At 33.2% G+C, this 25443-nt stretch overlaps 1 pseudogene; it reads right to left on the reverse strand.

The window, feature by feature from the left end:
• On the reverse strand, positions 1–25167 carry LOC118897967 (annotated as a pseudogene).
• Positions 25168–25443: the final 276 nt, after the last annotated feature.

Consider the following 25443-nt stretch of genomic DNA (forward strand, 5'->3'; position numbering starts at 1 on the left):
TCAGGCTGGGCTCTGAAGGATTAGTGTCATACCCTGGCCAACTCCAATGCAAGCTTATGCCCCTGCACGTTTTCCACTTCCACATCTTAATTCATGAAACGTGTGCAATAATGCTTGATCCAGATCCTCCCAATGGCTGATCCCAAGTAATGGCTCCTCCATTTAAATTGGTTATACCTGGGTCAAGATCCAAGCTCTTCTCAACTGCCAAGTACTGGGGAGCAAAATCTCCATTTACCTCTACCAAATCCATGTCCTTAAGACTCAGTCTTCTTTTCTTTAGTGCCCCACTGGAGGTAGGGACAAAACCAATATCTATGACAGAGAGATCACATCTAGATACAAAATAGCTCACAATTCTTGCCAGTGTAAAGTTATGCTTTTTAGCAGCATCTACTAGCTATGAAAGCATCAGATACTTCTGGTACATTCCTTACACTGATGGTCCCTTCTTCCTCAAAAACTGGAGGAAGTTTATTTAACTGCTCCAGGCTCGTTGGGACCAAACCGGCTCATTACTTGCATTGTTTTCCTGTCCTTGTCTTTACCTCAGCTGGTACCATCTCATTATTAAAGTAGCCAGCATCTTTAGCAGCTTTCCATCTCTGCTCTGACTACAGGGTGTGTTTGTTACATTCTTCTCTGCTAATTTTATGTTTTGCAGCAAGAGTCTTTGCAGTAATTCCCACGGGGAGTTGGAAACGCTGCTCTGTTAATGCTGCTCGCAAAGAATCTTCCAGCTTGAGATCTGATCAAAACTTGGCTCTAAAACGCACGTTTCTGACACAGTAAGGAGCCATGTTTTTGGCTCTTCCACACAAGACAACTTCAGCATCTTTAACACACATTTCCTGACATCCTTTCACAATGGACTGGAAACCAGAGCCACAGAGCCTATTAACAGTGAGAGCTAAGGTCTCTTTAGGAACTCCCACATCAAACTGACGTGCCTTGCCAAGTATGCAGCATCTGAAGAGCTATTTGCCAGTTTATTATAAAGGATACAACTAAAGAACAGACAAATAGAAGAGACGCATAGGGCAAGATATGGGGAGGTGGGGTGTGGACCTTCCACACCCTCTGGGCACCCACCTGTCCCAGCACTTTCATTTGTTCACCAACTTGAAGCTCTGATGGGTTTATTCTTCATTCATAACAGAAAGATTTGCAAAACAATGGAATTCATTTTTAATAGTAGAATTTTTATTAATCAAATTCTGGAGAGGATAGTATCATTTGATGCAATGGGAGTTGTTGGTAGAAGTTTTAATCTGCCTCTAAAAATTTGGCAAATATAAGGTTAATCTCCCCTGCCCTCCTAGTATTTGCACTTGAGATTTTCTTTATATTTAGTTTCTAAGTTAAAGGAATCCCAAATGAGAGGAATTGAAGACACATGTTTAAAATATAAAATTATAATTTTCAGTGCCATCACTATATTTAAAAAGTTCTATGTTTTATGTTGCATTCATAATACTTCTATAGTATATAGTTTAAGAGCCATCTTATCTTACTTGATTGGAACAATTATTTGGTAAGTTAATTGAAAAGTAGGTTAAAGTAGGAACCATATACAAACAAAAAGTGTACGCATACCTTAAAAATTTTATTTCAAGTTAAAACATACGCATGCACCTTATGATGTAGGGAGAAAGCCTTTCTTCGAAACTTAGTTTACTGATTTATTTTCCACATTTTGCATAAAAGACATCCTAAGGCCTCACACAACATCTAGCAATGGTTTCATTAGGTAAAGTAAGAAGTGCAGAAGGTGTGGAGCAAAAGAGAGAGGCACTTATTAGCCACGGTTATTCAGTTGGTATATTTTCAAAAGGGAATTGAAACCTTCAATTAGTCTCAAAGATTATGTGAAGACATATTAAGAGAGTTTCTGTATGTTCTAGAAATAAAGATACAGTCCACTTAATGAATAAGGCTTTTATATATTATCTGCAAGGGCTTATAATTATTTTTAAGTATTTTATAGCCTTATGTCATAAATCTGTGTCTATTCATTAGATGGGTGGGTTTCTGTTGTTGTTGTTTGTTTATATATATATGTGTGTGTGTGTATATATATATATCCCCTTTCCTTACTTAAGGTACTACTGCAAAGTATTTTGGGAAATTTAGAATAGAAAGCAGAATTCTCAACAGCACGTCCATTTAGTTGGTTAAAATATGTTTATAACTAATCTTTTAAAATATATACATGTAGAAATATAATTTTCAGACAATGTTCATCTATTTTATATATATATATATTTCCCCCATAAACACCAATGATATGTTGACATCGATCCTACTTGTTAGCTATGCTGTTGGTCAAAACAGATCTGACTGCTCTCTAATGGCATTTGGCAGAAGTAAATGGAGATTAGGGGATAGAGAGATCAGTTCAGGCCTTCAAGACAATCTGCAGCTTTCAATTCCAACCAATCAGTGACACCTGCATGTGGTAATCATTCTCCTTGGTTACAAGTGCTGGCAGAAACTAGAGACCTGTTTTTCAAGCTTAAGCAAAACGAGCTAAATATAAATGTGAAAATCCTCTTCATTGTAGAATTTTCATCTTCTTTTGAGGAAAAAAAAAGGACAAAAAACAGGGTTGTTTTATTCATATTTTCAATTATTTTGTAGTAAGGTCAATTAAGCTTAAACACACCAATTAAGGATAAGCATGTTGGGGATAATATTTATCTTCTTGGGCCCATGATAAGAATTCAAACTGCAGTCCAGTATCCAGCATGGGACTTTAAACTGCTGTGCTGGTGCCCACTACACCAGTCTCCTTTTTAGTTACTTGTTAGAGCTGTGTGAACCTTTCATCTTGTGAAACTTGCCAACCTCAGGAATATTTTATGAGTTACCAGCTTTGCAACTTTTGTAGAATACATTCAAACATAACTTTTACGGGCAGCAGAACTGTAAAATGTCTCTCCAAAGATTAAAGAAAAGTATATACAAAGGAAACCATGGAAAGAAAACTAGTAGCATTCTCCCATCATTTCCCAGCAAACTCTTGTTTTCTCTAACTTTAAATGAAGTCAGGCTTCGACTTAGGGGTCAGTAGACCATCCTTCTGAGGTTATCATTCTCAATTGAATCTGTCTCCAGAAAAGCAAAAACACTATAGGTAATAAGCTTCTTCCATTTTTTTAATTCAGCTATTTAACTGCCATTCTTGGGTAAAATAAGATATTACTTTATAATGTAGTATTTTTCTTTTTCTTTTCCCCTCTTTTCCAACTAGTTATCCCTAATCTTTTAACAAATTCTCATATCAAAATGTAATATTTATTTAATAGATGATGAAATATGCCAAAGTTTTTTTTTTAAATAAAGTTCAAAGAGCTTGTAAGAAAGCCACACTATTCTTTTTCCAAATGTGAACAGTAGTGCATTGTTATAATGCCTGTGGAAACCCAGAAGGGCAGCTGGATGCTAGATCTGGCGAATAGGATAAGCCTGGATTTAGATCTTGAATTAAACCCTTTTGAAAATTTGACCTCAGAAAGATTAAAACTGATTTTGTAAGCAGATCTTTGGGAGTATACCTACACAGTTGGCCTTACTTATGGCAAAAAGAGGAAAACTAATAATTATAGAACACCTAGTACATTCCAGGGTCTCAGAGTCACAGATAGTTTTATTTGCTATCTTATATCCATTCTCCTTCTAGATATTATTTGAGGTCAGTTTTAGAGTCTCCATGGGAATTTGCGCTTGGATTCTTTCAGAAGAGGAGCATGCGTGAGACAAATCAAGCAAATATTGAATGGTGAATATTCAGAACCTGTCTATTGAATGAATGTCAGAAAATTTGGAGAATTTATAAGAAGTAGTTCTTTCTTCTCCTGAACTAGAAATTTAGGAGCTACTCCCATCTTGCTACCAGAAAGAGAGTCTGAGGTAGTTGTTCCTACTCACTGAAAACAAAGTCAAGATAAGATCAGAGAAAAACAAAGACCTAGAATATTGTTTAAGCCACTGCATCAAGCTTGATCAGAAGTCACTCCTATCCGCAGACTTTTCAAAGGATCAAGCACTGGCTATGAAAGCTACAGCACAGCCAACTGCACCATATTTGTAAACTATGTGGCCAGCAGAAGCAACAACATCCAACACTTACTACTCCCCACATAGCAGAGAAAGTTAGCTCTCCCAACTTGCCTCTGTTAGAGCACACAAGATTTTATCAGCATGTTGTTCTTGAAAGGGAAGTGTCAGTTGTTTTCTTTAGAAGAAGATGGAAAGAGAGAAATGAGTAATTGCTGCTCATCTTTCAGATATAATAACTGGTTAACATGAGGACACGATGCACTGCAATATGTCTCACACACTATGAGATAAGATGGTGGCTCAAACTGGATAAAACCATGGCTTTAAGCAGAAATACAAACTGAAGGCCCACCCAATCTATCCAATTTACTTTAAAGTAATTATTAATAATCCCTTTAAAAATGATAAATCTGGAAAAAGCCTAAGCCAGACAGGATGCCAGGATAATAAGTATAAACCAGCACTGTCCTGAAAAGGAAATTATCAACAAAACAAAAAAGACAACCTACTGAATGGGAGAAAATATTTGCTAATGATATGACCAATGAAGGGTTGATATCCAAAATATATGGACAACTCATACAAGTCAACATCAAAAAAACCCAGTCAACTCGATTAAAAAATGGGCAGAAGTCCTGAATTAACATTTTTTCAAAGAAGACATACAGATGGCCAACAGGCACGTGAAAAGATGCTCCACATTGTTACTAATCAGAGAAATGAAAATTAAAACCACAGTGAGATATCACCTCACACCTGTCAGAATGGCAATCATCAAAAAGACCACAAATAACAAATGTTGGAAAGGATGTGGAGAAAACACTTGTACATTGTTGGTGGGAATGTAAATTGGCGTAGCCACTGTGGAAAACAGTATGGCAGTTTCTCAAAAAACTAAAAATAGAACTACCACATGACCCAGCAATTCCACTTCTGGGTATATATCTGAAAAATACAAAAACACTAATTTGAAAAGGTACATGCGCCCCAGTGTTCATAGCAGCATTGTTTACAATCACCAAGGTATGGAAGCAACCTAAGTGTCCATCAACAGATAAATGGATAAATAAGATGTGGTATATATGTATACAATGAATACTACTTAGCCATAAATAAAGAATGAAATTTTGCCATTTGCAGCAACATGAATGGACTTGGAGGATATTAGGCTAAGTGAAATAAGTCAGACAGAGAAAGCCAAATACTGTATGACATCACTTATATGCAGATTCTAAAAAAGTAAAACTAGTGAATATAACAAAAAGGAAACATACAGAAATAGAGAACAAACTAGTGATTACCAGTGGGGAGAGGGAAGGGGGGAGGGAAAAGACAGGGGTAGGGAATTAAGGAGGTACAAACTATTTTGTATAAAATAAGCCTCAAGGATGTATTGTACAACACAGGGAACATAGTCAATATTTTATAATAATTACAAATGGAGTATAACCTTTAAAAATTGTGAATCACTATGTTGTACACCTGTAACTTATGTAATATTATACATCAACTATATCTTGATTAAAAACAAAAAACACAGGACACTCCTGGGAAACCCAAGACGTACAAATCATCTAGCTACAGGGAATAATAAAACTCATAGGTGAGGTATGTACAATGACCTGTGACCTTTGGCTAATATATAACGAAAACATGACTTTATTAATTCACTTAGTAAACATCATTGTGTAGACTATCATGCAGCACTATGATACATCATAAGAATAAAAAGATAACAAGAATAAAATTTCTTACACTAAAATAACACATGTTTATCAATGGAGAAAGACATGTTTTCTGATAGTTATGACACAAACATTGCAAGTAAGGTACTGGCAGGGATAAAATAAGCACTCAGATTGAGTACTGAACTCTGTTTGGGGAGGTGGGAGAAAAAGTAACCAGGAAAGCTTAAAAAAAGAAGTGAAATTTGAGCTGTATAACAGTGGAGTAATATATATTTGGCAAGTAACTAAGAAAAAAAAAGAGTTTAGTCTTGAGTAAGGGAATGAAAGACATGGAATCATGGGGTCTAAAATGGCTTAATAACTTTAGGTTAATTTTGTCATGAAAATATTAAATCTTTCTAAGACTTATTTTCACCAAGGTGAAATGACTAAGAATAATACTGAGAGGCATTTTAGTTAATAAATATATCGCATCTTTTCAGAATCCATTCCTTGGTAGATTTTTAGCAAATTCATTGGCACTCTAGGATTTCTGAGATTGAAATAAATTTACAAAGGTCAGTTTTTATAAGTGAATTTAAGAAAATATTTCTTATTTTCAACATAAAAAACTTTGATTTAAATCCTGGAAGCCAAAGGTGTTATATTTTATTAAAACTGGAAAAAAAAAAAAGAATAGGAAAGCAATTCCCTTAGGAACTAAAGAACATTTTTATTCCCCTTTTATACAGTATGGCAGTTTCTACTTTTAGTGTTCCTCTTTAAAATATAGAAGTAACCTCACCATGAAAATTTTATGTGTAGAACCAAAGAATAAACAGCTTTCACTGATTCCCACCTGTATGCACACAGAGCCAAAAGAGTCCTTTCACTTAATTAAACCAAATTAAATTTTAGAATAACTTTAGAAACACTTACCTTCAAAATAACTGAGGTGTGCACTTGTCTCTAAACCCTCTGCTTGCCAAGTTTTTCCCATTAGAGAAGCTTTTACATTATGTCATTAAAATCCTTCTTCTTTACTTAGTATAAATTGTTCAACCCAGAGGTTGTTATTTTTACCTAAGTCCAATATGTTTTGTTTTCTCATAATGACCTACTGTTCTAATCTCTTTTTTAGTTTATGATGTACTTTGTTTTTATTCTAATACATGGTATTAATGTTTGGTATTTTAAATGTCTGGACCATTAAGTACATAATGAATTACACAACTTTTTTTTTTTTTAACTTTCACAAATGAGTTAAATAGGAAGAGAAAAATTTAACACTATTTATGATCTATATAGAAATGTAGCATAATGTAGAAATTTAATAACACCCTACTTTTGTGATTCTATTAATTTGCTAGGCTGCTATAACAAAGCATCAAAAACTGTGTGGCTTAAACAACAGAAAGATATTGTTTCACAGTTCTGGAGACTAGAAGTCCAAGATCAAGGTGTCCGCAGGTTTAGTTCCTACTGAGGCCTGTGAGGGAGAATCTGTTTCTGGTGGTTTCATGCACTCTTTGGTGTTTCCTGGCTTGTATGTGCATCAACCTGGCCTCTGCCTTCATCTTCATATGGAGTTGTCTGTGTGTGTGTGTGTGTGTGTGTGTGTATGTCTGTCTCCATGTCCAAATCCCCTCCTTATTTTCAGGATGCAATCATATAGGATTAGAACTCCCCCTACTGAACTCGTCTTAACTTGATCATCTGCAAGGACCCTATTTCTAAACAAGGCCACATTCACAAGCACTGGGATTTAGGACTCCAACATCTTTTTGTTATTAAACCCATAGGAGTGACTGGGTTTTGAAATGTTTTTCTTAAAGCAGACTGAGAAAATGCTTAACATGGGTCATCATGCCTGGGTTTAAATCCATCCCCTACCATTCATGAAGAAATCATATAATTTCTTCATGTTCTAAGCTTTTGCAAATATACCTGGGTATTTAGGCTCTGCTTTATCTTACCTGTATCAGGAATGAAGATAAGATGTCAAGGAAGAAAAAATTAGAATGAAAACTTTTAAAGGGTCTTAAAGAAAAGCAGGACTATTAAGAAGAGAATAGAAATAAAGTAAAGAAGTAAAAGGTGCCCAAGGAAAAGTGGTTGATATGGAAGAGTGACAAAGAAAATCCAATTTATAATTGGATTTGCTGAAGAAGATCAACAGTTCATGAGATCTTACTTCTGGTTCTGTCATCTGAGAGGTGCTAGAAGACAAGGCAATCAAGTAACAATCACAGACCCAGAGCCAGATCCTGGTTTCTAAATACTCTCTCTCCACTAATAGGAACTAGAATTTTTTGGAGAAATGTCTGACTCCAGGCTGGAGCAGGAACAGTACAAGACGAACTTGGATGACCTTGTTTCTGAATCTAAGTACTCAAAATTGAGACACACAAAAAGGACACAGAAGCCAACTTGAGGAACTCCCATGGCTAAATATGACGCAATTCAGCATCGAATTAAATAATGATAGTAAATGATTATAGCTTCTTAAATGAATCAACTTACTATTATGCCATATTTAATAGTTTATATATCTATATTTATATGGAAAGCCCTTTCTTATAGTAGAGGCTCAAGTAATAAATAAGAAAGGCATGAAGAGATCCAAAAACTCACCATTTAACAACTATCAACATTAATTGAGGCAAGACTCATCAATGGATACTAAAAGAAGTGAGTGATATTTTGAGGTGTCACAAAATATTTATACGATCTCAATATAACTCCTTACAAGATAGTGGAAAAAAATTGACAGGAACAACTTGATAAAGTGATCAGGTTAATATAATGAATCATGAAACATTTCAATAACATATGCTAACTGACATAAGGCATTGAGACTAGCACGATATTGCTTCTGTGGTGTTCCTGACAAAAAAAACCCATCTATAACCTGGACATATCAGACATTCCAAAGAGAGATGCATTTTATGCAAAATTACTGTTCTCTAAAAAATTAAAAAAAAAAAAAAAAGTTAATCTGCCAAAATAAAAGAGACTCAAGAGACGTGACAACTGAATGCAAGGCATGATCCAGGATTTTTGGCATTTTCTGTCATATAAGTTGCACTATTGGGAAAATTGTCGAAATCTGAATAATGTCTTCAAATTAGAGAGTAATGCTGTATCAGTGTTAATTTCCTAATATTGTTAAGTGTGCTATATTCAATAAAGTATTTACAGAGAAAGGGACATAATATCAGTAACTTATTCTCATGAGAGACAGAGAGAGAGAGATGAGGGAAGAATCTGGGTGAAGAGTATATGAGAATATTTGTATTTATTCTTGCAACTTTCTGTATATCTGAAATGATGTTAGAATTAAAAAATAAAAAGTTAAAAGGTACTCATATAACCTCTTACATGGTACAGAGTAAGACTTGAAGAAAGAGCAAAAGTGTTACTCTTGAGTTAAGGGAAGAAAGAAATAGGTTGTAGCTTGTAAGAGTGAAAAACTATGACACAAGGGGGATAAAGGAGAATTTCAGCAACACTTGGACTTAGAAGATTTGCAGAAACGGGTACACCAGGAAAGGGCAGCAGCAGATGCAATTGGGAAGTACTGCCTTTATGAAATTTTTCCAGGAGCAGAGAGCAAGAAACGTGAAGAGGTGTTTGCAAAGAAGAAAGTGAACATGTTAGAAAATACATGTAACCTGAAAATGTGGGCTGAGAAAAAGAGGGTTTTTCCAGTGGGCTGAAGTCTTGAATTATGCATACAAGGGCGTTAGCTAGTGACATTTTTCTTATTATTTTTAATATAAGCATGATAGAATGGTAGAATTGGCAAAGTCTAAAGAAAATGGGGTTACAGAAAGTATACATGTGCCCAGAGGGCCAACATGTCCTGGACTCACAGTAGGTTCACGCTGGTATTTCTAATTGTTGTTGTGTTGTCTTAATGACAGAAGATCTTGAATTTCTGCTCCCTCATTGCTGTCACCTACTTGAGGCTTTTATTTCTTCTGACACCAAGCTTTCCAGATTTTCAGCTTGTTTCTAATTTTGGAAAACTGAAGTCATCTACTATCTTTCTGATGATCTAGGGTACAGAACGATTTTGCAGGACTCAATTACCAGATTATAGGTCTTCACTTTGACTCTTGGAGCTTGAGTATCTACCTAAATTATTGCCTCTGTAAACTGGATGGACTCTATATGTGACCACATTTGAAAAAATATTTACTCCGACTTAATTTCATGGCCCTCAATTCTGTTACATTTTAAAGAACTTCAGCTACTCTCTTACAGTATTTAGAGCTTCAGTTAAAATTATAGATAGAAATAAAGACTTACAAAAGACATCTGCCTATTGTCACCATTACTTTTTTGGATATCCCTTTTTTGTTCACCCCAAATTTATCAGGCCTCACTTCGTATGTTTACTGACTTCAATGCATAAACATTATTTTATTATCCAAGGGAGAAAACTCCTTTCACCTTATTTTTCTAAAGAATATGTCAAAATATGATCTTTTGGTTCTTATAGCAGAAAATAATGGAAGTATTTCTATTTCAATATATTTTCTGTGGTTCACTTAAGCTTAAATAGGTCAATTATAATTTACATATTGTGTGAATATTTGTAAAATGCAGAATCTATGCATTTTATTATATAGACTGTTTTAGAGCTAACAAGTCAATTTACATATCTAAATCAAAATTTACTAATGTTTTATTTAAATTCAATCATGCTTTAAAATGCTCAGAACCATCACAAGGGTTAGATGATCTTATACAAATTTCCCTTTGCACTAACTATTTTGCAATCTATTAATGATATCCTAATATTCTAATTGAATATTGGAAATATACATAGATTGAATCTTAAAATGGTTATTTTGAAGAGACACATTTAAATATGATCAAAAGATGGCATCTGTTATAAGGAATCAATGAAAAGTTATTGAACAGGTACCAACTCGTCTAGATAATTGGTTTTCATCAAGTTTCAATACAGAATGACACAAGTGTAGGGAATGACAGAATATTTGGAGCATTGGTCATCCAAAAGAACTTGAAAATAATTTTCAAAATCCATCAGGAGTTAAATCCACAGGGATGGTAACTGTGAATGATTATGTAAACATTCATCAGGGTGACTATCTTTCAGGGTTTCACATCCCTTGAACCACTGAGAACACAATTCTTATTTCTAGTTGCATGACTATTTGCAGGGTTTTTCAATTAATATGCTTCAAAAATATGAATTTCTGATTGTGCCATAATTATGCATAACCCAAAAGCACCACATAAGGATAAAAGATTTCAACTGATTTTTTAAATAAGAATTTATTTATGTCACACATGCAGCCCAGTGTTCATTGCAGCACTATTCACAATAGCCAGGTCATGGAAGCAATCTAAATGCCCATCGACAGACGAATGGATAAAGAAGTTGTGGTACATATATACAATGGAATATTACTCAGCCATAAGAAGGAATGAAATTGGGTCATTTGTAGAGACATGGATGGACCTAGAGACTGTCATACAGAGTGAAGTTAGTCAGAAAGAGAAAAACAAATATCATATATTAACACATACATGTGGAATCTAGAAAAATGGTACAGATGAACTGGTTTGCAAAGCAGAAATAGAAACACAGATGTAGAGAACAAACGTATGGACACCAAGGGGGGAAAGGGAGGGGGGTGGTGGTGGTGGGATGAACTGGGAGATTGGGATTGACATATATACACTAATATGTATAAAATAGATAACTAATAAGAACCTGCTGTATAAAAATAAATAAAATAAAATTCAAATAAAAAAAGAATTTATTTATGTCATAGTTCTTTCTCAAAAATTGCATTAGTGAATTTTACCTATTTATATATGACATGCAGTTTAAATACACAAAAATTACAAAATGAAATATAGAATGTTTTGAATATTCAGATTAAAAATGTAGGTGAATAGGTAGGTTGATGAATGGATAGATGAATGAATGGATATTAGATTAATTGAAATATACATAGATAGCTAGATTGCTAGCTCCAGAGAAAAGTCATAGTGAAATGGTAATCTCAAGCGTTCTGGAGTCCAAGCATTTGCATTCAAGTACTACATAAGTCGTTTACTACCAGTGTGCACTAGGGGGATTTACTTAACATTTCTGTCTTGTTTTACTTATCTATATAATAGATAATTTTATCTGTGATTAATTTTAGTACACCCATTAATATGAATGTACTAAAGATTAAATCAATTAATCCAGATAAATGTACCTATAGGTATTATTGCATTAGTTTGCTAGGGCTGCCATAACAAAATACCACAGACTAGGAGGTTTAAACAACAGAAATTAATTTTCTCAGTTTTGGAGGCTGAAAGTTTAAGAGCAAGATGTCAGCAGATTTGGTTTCTCCCAAGGCCTCTCTCCTTAGCTTGAAGATGCCGTGTTCTCATTGAGTACTCACACAGCCTTTTCTCTGTGTGAGCATCCCTAGTGTTTCTCCCTCTTCTTCTAAGGACATCCTATGACTTCATTTAACTGTATTGAAATTTTTAAAGGTCCTATTTACAAATACAATCACATTGAGGGTTAGGGCTCCTGTATACACATTTTGGAGGGACATAATTCAGTCCATAACAGGTGTTAAATATTATTAATGATCGGTATATGATTGATTATTTGGACCACGATTAAGCAATAATGGCCAAAATGGCAAAACTGAATTTATGTTTCAATGAATAAAAGTTCTATATATTGTACAGCTAAAGGTCTGAGAATAAATACATAATGAATAATATGCAGTTCCTCTGCCTAGAACCTAACTTCAGCATGGAGATGGCTCTTTCAAACTATAATCAAAACTTTGAAAGGTGGCCCCCAGTATCATTCAAACTAATGCTGGGCTCAAGAATTCATACTGTTTCAATTGTGAGAAATCAAGTAAATATCGCCTCACCCACTTTTGTCTGGCTTCAAAATATAACATTATGTTTAAAGTTACCTGTGACGGCAAAAGAAATGATTGAACACTTTTTGCTCAATCTATACTATTCAGTCAATAATACTGTTATCTAATTGCAATTGATATCCTGATGTAAATAAATGCATTAAAATATTTTTTAAATGGCGCATTTTTTATATTTATATAGTAATTTCTTAATAGAAAGATCATTTTGATAGGGATGGAATAAGATAGTTACACAGCTAGAAACCCCACGAGGGGGAGATAGATAGAGAGGGACTTCAGGAGATGACCATAAGCTAGACACCAACCAGAAAATGCCCAGAACATCTGGCAGCTAAGCAACAATCAGAATACTCTGAAACTAAGCACACTTACTTAGGCTACTACCGCAGAAAAATAGATACAAGACCTGCATTTGGCCTTGGGAGGTCTATAAGATAACAGACCCTAAGAAAAATTGCATTCTTGCATGTAGCCAAAACAGGATAATAGGTGAAAGGGGAAAGAAACTAGGTGAAAGGGTCCATTATGCTGAAACTTCAGATGAATTACCATATTTTAGTATATGCTACCACCTTTTACTAATACACATATGATTTAAATAGTGCCATAACATAACTTTTAGACTATATAGAGTTAAAGGAGGAACTAATGATGTAAGCCTTGACGTCTGCCTAAGAGGGAGGAAGAAAGTGGTCTTCTCCCCTCCCCACTTTTTCTTTGATTATAAAAATGTAGCTCTCTTTGTCCTCAGGGCTTTGCTCCCTTGCCTGCCTGCTTGTATCTCTTACAAGCTTCCTATGCTAATAAACTCACTCTTTGCCTATTACTTTGCCTCACACTGAATTCTTTTTGTGCTGAGACAAAAGTCTTGAGCTTCAGTAAGTCCTGACACCAGGTGAGCAGTTTTAATTAAAAGACAGTGGGTTCGAGTCCTTTCCTAAGTCAGGGATTGTGGGTTCAAGTCCAATCTGAGGTGTGGCTGGGTTCAAGTTCCAGCTGAGGAGGAGTGAGGTTTCCATTTTAAAAGGAATTACATTACCAAAATATTTTGATATCACTGTAGATTTAAAAAATTCAATAGTTTATTAAATTGCCAGGATATATAAAGAATTCTGCTCTTTCAAGTAAAATCAACAGTTAATAAAAAAATTTGGGCAAAGATGAATGTGTGTACACACATACACTATATATATACACACACATATATATAATATGTATGTATATGTGTGTGTAGTGGGTGTGGGTGTGTGTGTATAGTCTTATGACAAAAAGAAAAGTTAATCACAGAATTCTTTATTTTTCTCAATTGAATAAAAAGTCGGTGATTATGTTCCCTGTATATCAGGTTTGGCATGTTTTAACCTTCTCAACTTTATCTTTAAATAATTCACAAGCAACCTTTTTATGCCTCACATATTAAAAGAGCGCATTTACTTTTTTTGTTCTCTATGATTTTTATTGTATTTCCCATTTAGTCTTATCAGTTTTGAATACTTGGTTCATTTCCATCTCTATCTTTTTCCATTCCAATTATTTTCAACAAAACTGACATGCGTTTTTTGTCTGCTTAGTTTGACCCTTAACATAGTTAAATATCATCTTTGAAAATTGATGGTAACACAGGAAAAACATAAAGCATTGGGTTATTTTGGTGGGTTGAGTGTTTCAAAGAACGGCCACTGCTCCATTGTGGAATACAGACAAGACGATGAGAGGGCAAATGCCAATGACTGATTGATAGTATGTAAAAGGCAATCCTCCAGGATTTCATATGAATCTTTGGAACCTATGTTTTGTTTTTAGTTCAGTTTTTCATAGAATGATCATGCTAAGATGCTTCTGTCTTCACAATGGTTTTCCTCATGTTTCCCTTTTATTTTTTTAAATATTCACCTTGGGTTTCAAGGGAGGTTACATATTGATGCTCTACTATTTTCCAATACATTTAGTTAAAAGGGAAATTTGATTTGCTATATTTTTCTGTGTGTCTGGGGGAATCTTGCTGATATTATGCATATTACACTCCAAATGAAATCTCGTCAACATGCCACAGACACTTTACTGATTAATATACTAAAATGATTACTTTCCAAGGCATGCTCTATATACAAAAACTCCCAGTAGATATTTGTTTGAAAGACATTTTACTGACTCAACATGTGTACCTGTTTTTGAATATTTTACGGAAAAATAAAACATCTGTGATTGACATCTGTACTTTTAGATGGTGTTTCTAGCAGTTTATTTGAATTAGATATATTCAGAAAATTTTGAGGAATATTTCATTGTATAAACACAAATTGAGTATGGCAATCTGATTTGGGTTATTTAGCTAACTCCTAATGCTAATTATCATATTTTAAAATATTTTGATAACGGAAGAGTGCTCCAATTTTGAGTGATATTTTAATGGTAGACATTTTGAAAAATCCATTCAAATAGAAAGTACGTCACACTTATTGTTGATGTTTTCCTTCATGCTGATGAAGCTAATTAGTGCAACATTTCCAACCTCTTTCTGCCCCTTTTCCTAATTCTGTTTTAGGAAAGGTGTTATGGCTTGTCTGGCTTGCAAATTTGGCAATAGAAGAACAAGCTTGCTCACTCAGCTCTATTCTTATGCCTCGTGGAAACTATCTACTCACAGAAAACTCACATTTTGCTCTCTTCCCTCCAGGGGCAGATTTGTTCTTTGGTAGAGGGACGTCTTCCCTAGCCTGACACTGCTGTTCTGTGGAGCTCTGTAAACAGTCTAATTTGGCTTTCTCACCAAGATCTACTCTTACCTTAGCCCTTCAACAGTAATAAAAGCAGTGTGTTAGATGTACTAGCTTCATGTGGCTTGTCACTTATTTCTCAACTGTTTCATAATATTGCAAACATGAAGGTTCTAATAATTTAGAATGAGCTTAATAGAATTTGCTAAAATTAACTATAATTATATGTCTAAATTTTAATATTCTTCTTCCAAATTTGGCAGAAAAAAACAACAAAGAAAATATAGATAAGTTACATAATATAAACATCAAATTTTGTAGATATTATGTATAACATAATAGATAATTTCTCACAGATAACCTTATTTCTCTTTTGCCCATGAAATAGTTTTAAAAATTAATGCACGTGCAATAAAAATAGAAACAGAGAGGAATGTTGAAACCTCTGACTAAAGTTGTGAATGAGTCTATTTCTTCCTGTAGTTCTATCAGTTTTTGTTTCACGTATTGTGGATTTCTTTAATTTGGTGTAAAAACATTTAGGATTGTTACATCACCATAAAGAATTGACATTTTATCAGCATAAAATTTCCCTTTTTATCCCAGCTAACATGTTTTGGCTTTTTGTCTAATATTAATATATTCATTTTAGCATTTTGTTTAGTGTTAGATTGCTGTATCATATTTATCCTTATGTATGTATCTTATTTGTATATTTGTTTAAAGTGGATTATGTATAGGCAGTATATCATGGAGTCTCGCTTTTTTATGTATAATCTGAAAATCTTTGCCATTTAATTGGGGTGTTTAGATAATTTACATTTAATAGAATTATGTAATTTTATATATCTCATATATAATATATAATTGAGTTTAAATTTATCATTTATTTGTTTTCTATTATTCCATCTGTTCTTTTTCTCTTTTCCATATGTTTCTGTCATCTTCATTTGTTGGTTTTTAATTATTGAAAACAATAGTTGTTTTAGAGTTGACATTTATATGACTTTAACTTATCACATTCTGTTTTCAACTAATATATTACATATGCTGTAAGAACCTTATGTTCTGTTCTTACAGGACATTTATTTTGCCCTGGTAGCCTTTTTGTTATTGTTGTCAGATGTGTTACTTCTACATATGTTATAAACCTCCCAATATATTGTTAATATTTGTTTTTTAATTGTTGACTTTGAAGATTGTTGTCTTTTTTAAAAATTGTTTTTTGTTTGTTTTGGCTGCACCATGTGGCATTTGGGACCTTAGTTCCCCAACCAGGGATTGAACCCATGCTCACTGCAGTGGAAGCATGGAGTCTTAACCACTGGACTGTCAGGGAAGTCCCTGAAGATAATGTTCAAAATGACAAGTCATTTATATTTGTCCACATATTTATCTTTTCTCAGTGAGCTTTACTCCTTTATGTAGAGTCAGACTTCCATCTGAGTGAGTTTTTCTTTCTACTGAGGACTTAACATCTCTTGTAGTTGTTGTAGACAAGCCATAACACCTTTCCTAAAACAGAATTAGGAAAAGGGGCAGAAAGAGGCTGGAAGTGTTGCACTAACTGGTGATTAATTGTTCCACTTTATATATGTCTGAAAAAGTCTATTTTTCCATCATTTTTTAAAGGTATTTTTGCTAGCTATAGAATTTAACACTGATAGGGCTGTCCCTCTCTGTTTGTTTTTCCTTTTGGTCATTTAAATTTGTAACTGTCTTTTGCAGTTTTTGATGAAAAGTCTTTTGTAATTGTTCTTTGTTTTTCTCTGTGAAATGTTTAATTTACTTTAACTGTTTTTTAAGATTTTCTCTAAATAATTTAAGAAATTAAATTATGATGTATTTTGTTGCAATATTCTTTTTATCACATGCTTAAAATATACACATAAAAATAATCAAAAAATAAATAAAAAACAAAGAACAAAAACAAGAAAAAACCCACAAAAACAACAAAAAAGTAAAAGTAGAAAAATAAAAATATATACATTTTTGGAATAGTGGAAAATATTTCCACTATTTTTGATGAGATTCTACTTATTTTTTTCTTTTTACCTAGAGTGCATTTGTGTCTATTTGTAATATCTAACAAAACTCTGTTATTGAAGAACCAGTATGATATATTCAAAAAAATTATTCTAGATATGATATAGGTTTGACTTTTTATTTTTAGGTCTATGATCAACTCTTTTAATTATTTTGTCAAGATGTAATTTACATGAAATAAAATTCACCAGTTTTGTGTGTATAATTTGTTCAGTTGTAGCTAATGTAAACAGTTGTGTAACAACCAACAAAGTGACACAGAACATGTTCATCTCCCTACAAAATTCTCCTGTATCCCTATGAAGCCAATTCTCTCCCTCTCCTCTAGCTATTGGCAAACAGTGATCTGCTTTCCATATTACACATTAAAATTTCAAACCTGTGCTCCCTTTTAGGCAATGTATAAAATTAGTACTTTTTGTATATTTTGTCCATTTTTTAGTTGTTTATGGTGGAAGGGCTAATCCAGTGTTAGTTTCTCTACCAGGATGGAAGCAGAAATGTTTATATGATTTTTACTTCAAGATCAAACACTGAAACATATAATAACTCCTTTACTTGACAATTAACTAGATTAATTAACTCACAGCAAATGAAATAGTCTCAAAGCCTGAATTCAGCTTGACATTTATTTCAGTAGTTTTCACTGAGATAGAGGTATTCTCCTACTCTGAAGTTTTATGATCAGAAGGTCAAATGTGGTTATCAAAATATAATTTAAAATTTTTCCAAAATGCTTTGTATATAATTTCAGAAGGTCAAATGTGGTTATCAAAATATAATTTAAAATTTTTCCAAAATGCTTTGTATATAATTTTTTAGATTAAAATGTTCCCTTATATTGTACCACCTATTTGCTGTAACAGCAATTTTTATTGCAGATCTAAGCTCTTACATATATAGACATACAAATTAACGTTGCCATTTTAAACTTTTCATTTAAAGCTAACAACTGACTCCTGCATTGTGGAGAATATAGAAAAACAACAGAAGTGCCCAAGGAAAGAGTATGTATAAGAAAGACATCTTATGGTAAGCATGCATGGATATCAGCAACTTACTTTTCAACAACAACAGAGAAGAATCACCAGAGAAAGGTATGCATTTTCTTTTCATAAGAATGGATGTTACTTTCCACGGTCCTATATATTCTCCTTGATTTATTTGTTCTTTTTTGGATACTTTCACTGCACTTCTGATTCTACCTCCAAGAACAATTCATACAATTCTTCATGGAAATAATAACAACAATCTACAATATTTTATCCATTTTTGCAAGCTAGTATATAGAGTTACCCACTCATAAGTAAAAGCACATACTGTAGGAAAAAAATCCATTAAGGAAATTTCGAATCAGTATTTCTATTGAAATTCACAGCACGATAAAAAGCAAAGCTAAAAAAAATTGTTACCACCATTATAGGATTGGACTTAATGGGAATCTAGGGTATTGCCCTGTCAATGTCAACAACAGAAATTGATTCACTTTGCATTCTTGTCCAGAAGAAAAATCAGTCTAATGTGACATTAAATTACACTTTATCTTGTGTTTTAAGAACTTAGAGAATTTTATTTTTAGGGTAGCATAAGTCGTGGACTCCAAGGGAAGATGCATACACCTAACAAACTATACATGGAAAGACAAAAGCACAAAAACAGCTCTCTGAATTCCAAAAGAAAGCATAGGTAGATACAGTAAACCACTGGCAACAATGCAATAAATTATATTAATCACAAAGTTCTAGGAAAATTGTCTAATTCTACATAAATATGTCTGTATGTTGAGAGAGCCACTGAAGGTTATTTAATTTAGAAATTCAGGATTTCTAAATTTTTGTTGTTATCGTTATTGCTATATATTTACTGGTCTTCAAACCTTAAATTAGGGCTACTTTCCCTCAAAGTCTCTTAGATGTTCACATAGATTTATAATTTATAAATTAACCCAGAATTAAGTGGTTTAATAATGGTTACAGAACTACTATTCATTGTGTACATATAATATGTCATTCAGTTGTGTGCCATGAAAACTGCTTCTAGGCATGGAGAGGTGATATGTCTTGGTGGTTTTCATGGTGTGAATACTACCACCAAGTCTGCTTTCAAGCTGTCAATGTGATGTCACTGAACGGGAGTTGAAAAAAGATGCATACGTGTGGCTTTTCCATGCCATTGTGAGCTGGTTCCAGTACAAAATATGTTTGTTGGGAGGATATTCTGCAATGCTTTGAAGTAACGATCATCATCCTTTTTTAAAGATGTGGAAATTGTGGTTTTCAGTATTGTTGAATTTACCAAGTGCATGCAGCTAGAATGGGAGAGAAAGGATTCAAACTCCAGGTCTCTCTCCCTGCAAAACTTATCTGTATACATGCATGTTCAAACTCACACAGACACACACACACACACAGACACACACACAAGGTTGGAGTTTTACATAGATAGAGAAAGGCTCTAGGAATATTACTACAGTTATTATATATTTGTATTAGTTATTTGCCTTTCCACTCATTTAATCATATGGACTCACTGAAAGCAAACAAGAAGTAAATAATGAAACTTCATTGATTCTTACTTATGTTTACATCAGGTTTTGAATCTTTACTATATAAGGTTAAACGGGAGTTTTTAAATGATTAAGATGTGTGATGGAGTGGTATGTGGCTAGAACTAAGTTGCTTTGGTGTTTCTCAAGCATAACAATGCTGTGCAGTGCCTTGGCATTTGAAACTCTCTCCTAGTTCTGTTTCTGTCAAATATTCAATTTATGTGACAATTACTAAGCTACCATTTTGGGTATATCTTTATATATCTGTTTTTTTCTATAAAATCAATGGAACATGTATAATTTACTTCCATAACTCATTTGAATCTATGTAGGTCTAAATTTATATATAAGGACATATGTTACTGCCATTCATTTGATAAATAAATTAAGTCACAGAAAGTCATTTAATATTTGCATACAAAATAAGGCAACTTTGATGAGTGCGTCTTCTATATAACAATTCACTGTATTAACACATAATTCTGCAAATGAATACTTACTAAAGCATTTTAGAGTCAGAATTAAGACTCTGAAATCTGTAGAGCAGTGGGCGAAAAGAGTGGTCTGACCAAATTGGAATTTCCATTTTCTTTTGATAATGTATTTGATATTCTTTCTAAAATCATGACTCTTGTTTTATCTCAAAGGAAGTTTTACAGATTGCATAATGCTACCTTTTATTTTGGTTTTAAAATTCTGGTGGAAGAAAAGCAATCTAATGATGTGTTTCAAATCTACTCTATCCTCTATAATCAAGTTACTGAATGCAGTTGCTTTGGTAACTTTGATTCGTTGGAGAGACTCAGACCTTATATTATTCTTGATAAATTCCATCTTTGGAAACATTATACCGCAGTCATGAACATGAATACCCTTTTAAAAAATTGGCTTTTAGGTATGAGAGTGATTAATTTCTTCAAATTCTGAGTCTATGTTTCCTCATTAAAGAGGAAACATTTTACTGGGGAATGCATCTATGCTAAGCCCACTTAAGAAGGTGTTTTCCTATTCAAACCTGGTGCTAACAGTATTGTTCTCCTCAAGTCTTTTATATTTCTTATCCCTTGAAAAGGGGTTACAATATGTCTGCAATTTCTTATTGACTTGGAATTTGCCTAATTGTTTCCCTAAGTGTACTTCATGGAACTGACCTGAAGCATTAATGGGATTTACATAAAGAAAAATGATGGTCAAATAAATTGCAGAAATGTAGAGCTGAAGAGAAGTTAAATGTTTTCTTAATCACATTTATTTACTCACATGAAGAATTTTCAAAAACAATACAAAATAAGGCTAACAAAAAAAACTACGTTCTCTGAAAATGACTTTAGGAAACTCTGCCATATGTGAATATGTGAAGGACGTGAATGCAAATTTTAACTCCCAGGAACAAAACCCAAACACACTTTGGGTCTTCTTTTTCCTGAGAGGAAATGGATCACAATCAAGGTAGATAATATTTTAAAGTAAACATAGAATCAAATTCTTATTATACATGCTTTTGTTCATAACTGCTCCAATCCTGGTAAGCAAAGCATGACTGATATCTTTAAAATATTTCTGTACCCAGCTTATTGTTCATAATTGAATCTAGACCCTAGACTAATTTTCCAAGCTAAACTTTCACCTCTCTCTGACCTGCTCATCATGCTCTGGCCTATTTGCTTCTCTCTGCCTCCTGAAAATACCAGCCTAGTTGCTGCATCAGTGTTTGATATTTCTAATACATGATTAATATGTATACTAAGGTTGAACCAATTAGTAAATATATTGCAAATAATGAAAACCAGTATTTTCATGATTGGGGAAAGAAGTTACAAATAAGGAAAAATGGAATAAAACTTGGGATGTTGGATTGGAATTGTAGAACTCATAATTAAAAGAAAAATCAGATGATAAAAATCCATTCTCCTCCCCCCCCCCAAAAAAGCAACCACAAAGCAAAAATAACCTTCCAAAATGAAAATACGAATTAGTATTTATTTTAATTACTAAAATACGAATTTAGTATTTATTAGTATAGTATCCTATGCAAAAATTTCCAAATATGATACAAACGACTGAGTATCTTTTTTTATGTAACATTTTCTCTTGGATTATTTTTTCTTCTCTTTTTAAAATTTTTTGTTCTTTTGGTTCTTTCTCTCTCTCTCTCTGCACACACACATGCACACACACACACATCCCTATATACAGACAGACATTTATGTATATTTTGGCCTCTGTGAGAAATAAAATAAAATAAAACAGTGGAACAGAGCAGCATGTACACTATAATCTAAGAAGACATACTAAAAATAAAAGTATACCTGAATCTGTATATTGAAAGGGCTTGTGTATCAGTGAACATTGACCTAGAAACTTCAACTTCAAGACGGGTCCTATCAAAATTGTCAGGCAATAAAGATAAAAGAAGAAATGTTTAGGGCCTTCAGGCAAAAGGACCAAGTTTACTAATAAAGGAAAAACAATCAGATTGGTGTCAGACTTCTTGATTTTTGACAGAACAGGAAATGTAAGTCAACAAAGAATTCAAAAAATAAAAGTGATCCAAAGATTTTACATCTAGCCAAGTTGCCGTTCAAGAATCAAGTCTATAGGAAGCCACTGAATATGCAAAAACACAAGGAGCACTTAGAATCCTCCTGAGAAATCTACTAGAAAATGAGCTTCTTCCAACCAAGAAATGATAATAAACATTTTAATAAAATGTATGCATTAACTATATTTAATTATAGATCAAAGAGTAGAAGTTTGGAACAAAGGCTATAACCAATATAAAACTGACAAACATATTGACAAGATGTAAATAATACAACTAAAAATGTGGAAGGAGAAGAGAGGGATGGCAAAAGTTAGAATAAGCTCATAGATTTTTATATAGTCATATGAGAATCTGTTTCTGTCAGCTTGGGCTGCCAGAACAAAATACTATAGACAGGGTGGCTTAAGTAACAGAAATTCATTTTCTCACGGTTCCAGAGTCTGGAAATATGAGATCACAGTGCCATCATAGTCAGATTCTAGTGAGAGTTCTCTTCCTAGCTTGCAGATACTTGCTTTCTTGCATGTCCTCACAGGGGAGAGAGAAAGAGAGCTCTCTGATGTCTCTTCTTATAAGAGTACTAATCCTATCATGAAGACCTCACTGTCATGACCTCATCCAAACCTAATTATTTCCCAAAAGCTTCATCTCCAAATACCATTACACAGGGGTTTAGGGATTTAGTATACAAGTTTGGGGAGGATGAAATTTAGTCCATAGCAGAGTCCAAAGATTTTTTTTTGGTAGCTACAACACCCATATTAAAAGTTTAAGCAGGGAAAAAAAGGATAAGAGTACTACATATGTTATTAGTATAATCATAGCCATTAGAATAAAAACATAAGCTTCATAAATGCCAGAGCAATAACACTGGACAAAGAAAATAAAACACACAGAGGAATGGAACACAGTATATATAACATAAACAAAAAATATCATGATAGAATCAAAGCCAAGCATATTTGTTATATCAAATATATGTGAATGCAATTGACACTGATTAAACATACAAAAAACTTTAATTGGCTGATAAAGTGAAACTAATTTTAAAACTGTATTCAAGAGGCATACCCAAAGCAAAGTGACTCTAAAGACTAAAATTTAAAGGATGAGAAAACTATACCATCCAAGAGAAAGTAAACAAAGAAATCAAGTATTTCTATTCTGATACTAGAGAAGGCAGAGTTCAGACACCAAATATTAGATATAATCAATAAAGAACAACTTTAAATTCTAAGAGCCACACTCATAGTAAATATATAATAGTTATGACCATGTGCACAACAGTGCAAGAAATGAGCGCAATCAACTTTATAAATAAAATATTATATGAGAGCCAAAAAATAGAAAGAAATTTATTCATAGAAGAAGAACTTAACACACCATTATCAGCTCAAGTAATGTTAAGTGGCAAAAGAGTAGGAAAAATATAAAACACCTAAACAGTATTATAAAAAGATCATAGATCTTATAAAAATATACCAGCACTTAAAACCCCATATTAGAGAATATAATTTCATCTCAGGTAAACATAGGACTCACATAAATTGATCACACATTAGAACATAAAGAAAACATCAATAAATTCAGCAAAGAAATAATGCAAACAATATTTTTATCACAAGGCAATGAAACTTAAAAAATAAAAAAAAGAAATTAATAACAAAAACAAATTTAATTATTTAAATAAAATGGGTGAATTTCATAAAAAATGCAACTGATCAAAACTGACAGAAGAAAAAATAGAAGACGCATATACCAAATAAAGAAATTTAATTTGTCATCTATCCCACCAAAAGAAAACCCCAGGTCCAAATGGTTTGGTGAATTCTGTCAAACCTGAAAGAAGAAATAGACCCAATTTGCATAAACTATTTCAGTGTATAGAGGAAGAGAGACCATTGCCTAACTTGTATTATGAAGCTATCATAATTAAGAAAAATCTAGTAAAGACATTACAAAAAAAATTCTAGACCAATGTCCCTTATGAATATAGATACCATAATCCTAATTATAATATTAGCACATTAAATCCAATAATATTTAAAAGTGTAAGCCAAGGCCAAGGGGGATTTATCCAATACTGCAAGATTGGATTAACATTTAAAAGCAACCAATAGAATTCACTATATTAACAGGATAAAGAAGGGAATGTATTAGCATTTCAGTAGGTGCAGAGAAAGGATTTGACAACTTTTAAAAACATTTAACACCTATTAAAGATAAAAAATTGTCAGTATAATAAGAATAGTAGGAAACCTCCTCAGTCTGGTAAAGGGCATCTGTGAAAATCCCAGGGCTAATAATACACTATATAGTGAAGGACTGAATTATTTCCCCCTGAGTTTAGGGACAAGTGATGACACCTGGTTTCACTACTACCATTCAGTATTGTACTGAATAAATAATGCATCTACCTTTCATCATTGCTTCAATTTTCTCAATGAAGTAGAAACCCAGGTTATTATTTGAAACACTGAAGACTGAGGATGTTTTATTTGGGGTTTGAAGAGAAAGGAGAAGAGTGAGAAAAAGTGAACTCTGCATGTGGATCAATGAATTTGCAGTGGAAGTACAATATCATGTCTGGTTTCAGCAGGGCCTGTTTTTGTTGTAGGCCTGGCATGATGTTCCCCATCGAGATAGATGAGGGTTTTTCTCCAGATGCACAGTGATGAGAGACGGTTTATACTTCAAAGTTGTGCTTCCTTTAACACATTTTCCAAATATGCTAATTATGCTATTTTAGAAAGGACAATTATTTATTTAAATGGTTATTAAATTTTGTAGTAAACTGCTTTAGAATCTCAAGTCAAAATTAATGATAATGTAAATATTTTACAGCTGATAGTTTTTTAAAAGGTAGACACCCAAATTTAGTAATACCCATGGAATTAAGTATAAAGTCTAACTT

This window comes from Balaenoptera musculus, chromosome 7, assembly GCF_009873245.2.
Source record: "Balaenoptera musculus isolate JJ_BM4_2016_0621 chromosome 7, mBalMus1.pri.v3, whole genome shotgun sequence".
Lineage (NCBI taxonomy): Eukaryota > Metazoa > Chordata > Mammalia > Artiodactyla > Balaenopteridae > Balaenoptera > Balaenoptera musculus.